The following is a 6,052-nucleotide window of genomic DNA, read 5'->3' as shown; positions in this document are numbered from 1 at the left end:
TTCAAAGGCCACGTGGTAGTCAGGCATGGTTGTAATCCCAATATTTGGGAGACTGAGACAGGAGGATCACAGGTTTGAGGCCAGCCTCGGCAACTTAGCAAGGCCCTCAGCAACTTAGATGCCATTTCAAAAAAAAAAAAAAAAAAAAATATATATATATATATATATATATATATATATATATATATATGACTGGGAGTATAGCTCAGAAGTAGAACACCCCTGAGTTCAATCCCAGTAACACACACACACACACACACACACACACACACACACACACACGCCATGTGGTTGGCCTCAAGAGTCCCATCCCGAGGCAGGACTTGGCCGCTTACCTCTGTTGGCTCTGGGGTGCTGTGGCCCAGTCCTTTGGCGAATGTCTCCGAGCCACTCACTCGGGCCTTGGCCGGGTGGAGGCGTTCATTCCCACCGCCGCCCTCCCTGCTCTGTGGGCGCAGCTTGGGGAGGCGGGTGGCTTTCTCCATTATTTACCCAATGAGGAAGTCACAACTAGCAGCTGCCACATGGCATGGCCCGCCAGCGCCGGCGGGAGGGACGCTGAGCCCCCCCAGCCTTCCAGAACCTCCGCTCTCCCAGTCCCTTGCCTCTGGTGAGGAAGTCAGAGTCAAACTGCAGATCAAAGAGAAAATCCTGACCTGGGGAAGTACTTGTCCGGATGCCAGGACTCTCCTTGCCCACTTAATAAATAATTTAGTTTTAAGAGAAGTAATTACTTAATGTGGTTTTTAATCAAAATGAGCACTTTTACATTAACACGTGGGGGAAGACTTACTCTTCTAGTACTGTAACAGGGTGCTGTGGAGCTGTGGGCACCGCCCGGGCGCGGCGGCCACCAGAGGGCAGACTCAGGAGAAAGACGACTTGTCCTTGGGCGTGCGGGCTTTCCATGCAGAACTGCCTTGCTTCTTTAACCCTGCTGAGCTGTCATATATAAACATATACACATGGCTACGTCACATGCGTATGCATTTTTTAATTGTCAGCGTGTACATATTAAATGCGGCCGAGTTGTGTCTGTCCAGAGACACAGCAGAGGCTGAGGTCTCTGGTTCACCGCGGAAGGAAACTTCTTGGGGTGGTGTGCTGTGCCCACCCCATGCCCTCAGGCGGGAGAGGCGGCGGCTGGATCCGGGTGGGCGAGGTGACATTCTTGAGGGGGAGAATAAAATCACGCGCCCGCTTACATGTGCCTTCATCCTGAAGAGCCAAATGGAGGTGGCGACCAAGTGAGGGTTTATGTCCTCTCATCACCAACACAAAGTTCCTTGAATCTGTGTCCAAAATACCAGCTACGGCTCTCCACGCATCGGGCCGGGCGGGCTGCCTTGACTGCACCGCGACCCACAACATCCCGGTTTCCAAAATGACCCTCCCCAGAGCGTGCACATCGGGAGGGAGGGCAGAAGGATCCAAACTCCATGACGGTCAAAGTATCCAAATGCTTTCCCTGGCTCCAAAGAAAGACCGGTGAATCTCGAAGCCCTATTTCCTGCCCAGCGTATGGCATCACATAACACAAGCCTCTGCAGCCTTGAGGAGGAAAGAGGAATTCAGCCTCCCAGCATCAGCTTCCTGGCTGTGAGCCCGAGCCCCCCCTAAGCCCCAGGCAGCAGCGTGGCTCAGTTCTGCTCCAGACTCACTGCCCCTTGCGGCCCGCCTGGGGCAGGGGCTCGGCCATTCCCTTCTCCAGGGCTGGACTCTGCATACACCCATCACTCCGGGCGCTGCCTGCAGGGTGGCAGCACGAGGACCTGACTTCTTGCACCGCATCTGGGTGGGCGTCCAATCTGCTCAGACTGAGTGGGGAGACGCAAATGCCTCTCTTCCCCCAGCCCCTAGGAGAGGCCCCCGCAGAGCCCCGCCCCGCGGCCTGGGCCGCAGCCTTTCCCAGCTTCTGCTGGGCCACCCAAGGGAGCCGCCTCCCCGCTGCGCCGAGAATGTCCTGCCCCGGGCAAGACTCTCCCACTCCCATGACACATGCTGCCTTGACCCATCTTACACCCTCACACCCCTTCTTTATGCCCAGAGTGATGCCCGTGGTAAGATGCCATGAAGATGAGAAGGCAGGGCGTTGCCCATTTCCTTCTCCGTAGAATGTAGCAGAATAGCACTCTTAGGACCGAATACTGCTGAGTTTATTCAAGTTAAAGCCTAACTAGGAGTCTGTCAAGTTACATGTCACTTAACCAGGACAGTTAATGCACTGCTTCTACTTTTTCCTTTTTTGTACTCTTCTTTAGAACTGTCCATACCCCCCCCCAAAAAAAAGACACAGTCTACAGATCAGTAAACTTTGCTGTGTGCCCAAGGTCTCTGGAAGAGAGTGGGTCCCGTGGGTCCATTTTGGAAAGACACGGAGAAGTCAGGGGAGGGTGTCCCTCCTCTCCACCCCACCCCTGTGACCCTGACTATTTCTGAGTCCTCTCTGGGGGGAGAGACTCTTAGATGGGCATCTAGCTGGGGATAGAGGTCCAAGAGGAAACTCAAGCCCCACTTGAGAGAGCTTAGAAGCCAAGGATGGAGGGATGTGTGGAGGTGGGCGCCTCGCAGCTCAGAGACTCCGGGGACCACGGGCCAGTCCCCACAGGCCTGCCCCTGAAGACGCAGTGGCCGGCGCTGCTCCCGCCTCTCCTCTCTCCCATCCTCCTCCATCCAGCAGGGCCCCCTCCTGGGACCAAGGCATCCAAGGTGAGCAGTCCCTGCTTCCTCCTACCCGCCTAGGCAGCCCAAGGAGCAGAGCCAATCACCATGGCCAAGGACCGGCAGCAGGGCCTCTGAGAAGAAGGCTCCTGACGGTGGGTGGGGCAAAGGGACCCGGGCCATTTCAGTGCAGGACCAGCCAGGCGTATGGGTCCTCTCCTACCTACCCTGGCAGGGGCGTCATGGGCATCCACACCCCTCCCCAGCCCAGGCCCTCAATATCTCTGGACTCAGGGAAATGTCCAGTGGCTCCTCGTCTCCAAAGGGCTGCAGGCTTAATGGCCGGTCGTCCCTGTCCCCCAATCCCCAGCAGCTCCTCGGCTTCAGGGCACCTCTGGCAGGAAGCTCTGGTCTTGCTCTGTCCAGGTCCTCCATGGCCTCTGAGTATGAGACGGGCCACATCCGCCAGCTGCAGGCTCGCCACACACACGTGCAGGAAGAGACTTTCACTGACTGGGTTAAGAACATCTTCCGGCTGGCCCAGGAGAGTGTGGCAGGTGGCACCCAGCTTTGGCCATACACCTGGGGGCAGGCTTCGGGGTCACGTGCCTGAGATTGCCCGGGACCCCACAGCAGAGCTGAGGACAGCGCTCCTGCCTCCAACGCAGCTGCCCTGGCCTGTACCTGAGAGGCCCAGGATGGGGCAGGTACAGGAGGCGGTGCCAAGCCTGTGCCCTCCCCATCCCCTTCCCAGGTGGGCGTCAGGATCCGGAACCTGTGCTTGGAGCTGGCTGACGGCACCCATGTCTACTGTGACTGCCGGAGCTCACCTGGGGGAAGCCCTGCCGGCGCCCAGCCGGGCTGCCTGCACATGCACTTCCTGGAGAACAATAGCCTTCCTCAAGGCCAAGGTGGGTGCCAGGGGAGGGCTGTCGCATGTGGTGCTGGTGGGCAGGTGGACAGGCAGGGTAGAGAGGAGGATCCAGGCCCTGAATAAAGGAGGAGCAACTGGTCACAGAGGAGCCACAGTCGAACCCTCCCGGCACAGCACTCCTGACTGGCCACAACGGAAACAATCCACAGCCCCACTGGGACTACAGACGCCACTGTCTGTTACAAGAGAGAACTGCTGGATTCCGTGCTGAAAGAATCTTAGTGTTCTTTTAGCCTTCTCATTTAGCAAACGTGGCTAGAGAGGCACAGAATTATTTGCCAAAGCAGCAAAGCCCAGATGGGGGCCATGGGAGGCCGGCAGAGTGAGAAACCAGGGGAGGAAGCCAGGCACTGAGGCCCAGGGAGAGAGGCGCAGGGCCTCAGCCAATAGGAGGGAGCCAGAGTCTCCTGATAAAAGGATGAGCCGCAGAGACAGTCACTTACAGAAGGCAGCCCCAGGACACAGGGACCGCCACGGCCAGTGTCAGGGGCCGCTTTTATTGGGACCCAAGAGTCGGAAGACCTGAGGCTCCTGGCCTCCAGTACTGAGGCTGTGAGGTGGCTGTCGTGGAGGCTGAGAAGTCCTAAGCTGGACCTAGCTGGGCTGAGCCAAAGGGGGGAGCCCATCATGACGCCCCGAGGAGGTTCCGCGTGGCTCCTGCAGCCTGGTGTTCCGGGAGACAACAGGAAGGGAAGAATCCAAAGCAAGTATGGGGGCAACTGTGGTCCCCAGCCCCTGGAAGAGCAGAAAACCAGGCCCTGCTGGATCCCAGGGACAACGGCCTGGGGGGCATCCTCTCCCTTCCAGGACAGCGGGGAGGGTGGGAGCCCCGCCCTCGTCAGCGGCTTTGTAGCTCTCCTCCAATGCTGATGCCCAGTGTGTCCCTAAAAACTATGAAGATGATGCCCTTGACCCCATAGACATAAGATCAAGACAGGACCAGGGACACCCCCAAGCCACAGTTCACAAGTAGCAACTATGGAAAGCTTTGGTTCCAGGAGACCTTAGCACTTGCCGAGCAGTCTACACCAGGCGCTGGGGATGGTGAGCGAAGCCCAGATCTGACCTCAAGGCGCCCACACTTCCAAGGGGAGACAGACCGACCGGCCCGGATCAGGATCGGCTGCGTTCTGCTGCGGATTTCACTCTCTGGGAGAATCCAAAACTCTGGGGTATATATTTGTGGATCTCCTTGGTGTTAATCCTTCCATCCTGACCAAGTTGGAGCTACCAGCTGATATTGTAGTCGGGAAGCTGGAAGGATGGGCTCTCGTGAGCTGCGGGAACAGACTCCAGCTGCCTCAACTCCAAGCGGAGGTGAATGCAGAGAGGATGGATGTGCCCGGGAGAGGAAGGGCAGGCGTGGAGGGACGGGAGTCTTTAGAGACCAGTCAGATACAACGACATATAATACCCAGACGTGGCTCCTCTTCTAAGGCCACTGGTCGGCTGAGGACCAGTGCCAGGTCTTATGGGAGTCCCTCCCTTTCTTTTCTCTTCTTTTTTTTCTTTCTTTCTTCCTCCCCTCCCCCCATGGTACTAGAGATCAAAAACAGAGGCATTCTACCTCTTAGCTATCCCCTAGCCCTATTTTATATTTTATTTATATTTATTTATTTATTTATTTATTTATTTTTGTGGTCCTGGGGGTGGAACCCAGGGGCTTTCTACCTTTGGGCTATACTCCCAGACCTATTTTATACTTTATTTGGAAACAAGATCTCACTAAGTTGCCGAGAGCCTCACTAAGTAACAAGGCTGGCTTCGAACCTGCGCGATCCTCCTGTCTCAGTCTCTCAAGCGCGGGGATTACAAGTGTGCGCCACCATGCCCAGTCGTTATTTTTTTTTTATTTTGAAACAGGGTCTCACTAAGTTACCAGGCACTATCCTTGAACCTGTGATCCTCCTATCTCAGCCTTCCCAAACACTGGGATTACAAGCATGCGCCATGGCCCCCGCTCCCTCTCCCTTTTTCTGTGCCTGCTTGCTTGCTTGCTTGTTTTCTTTCATTTTTGCGGGTCTGGGGATGGAACCCAGGGGCATTCAACCTCCGAGTTACACCCCCTGCCCTAGTTTTTATTCTTTAATTTGAAACAGGGTCTCGCTAAATTGAGGAGGGCCTCACTAAGTAGCTGAGGCTGGCCTCGAACCCGCATCCTCCTGTCTTAGCCTCCCAAGTACTGGGATTACAAGCGTGCGCCACCACGCCTGGCCTGATGAATCTTTAAAATAAAATAAAACAACAACAAAAATAATAAATAATAAAAATAACACAAGGGGGGTCCACCTTCCTCCGCTCTCAGCTCTCGAGTGCAGGCCCTGCCTCGGGCGCTGCCTCGGGTCTTCCCGCCCTTTGCTCCTAAGAACCAATCACCGCGCTCGGCTCCGTCCCTCAGACCAATCAGCGGCCTCGGCCCCGCCCCGCCCGGTCCCATCAGCGGCCCCGCCCCGTCCT

This window comes from Muscardinus avellanarius (genome assembly GCF_963383645.1).
Source record: "Muscardinus avellanarius genome assembly, chromosome: 12".
Classification (NCBI taxonomy): Eukaryota; Metazoa; Chordata; class Mammalia; order Rodentia; family Gliridae; genus Muscardinus; species Muscardinus avellanarius.
This window is presented reverse-complemented; position numbering follows the sequence as displayed.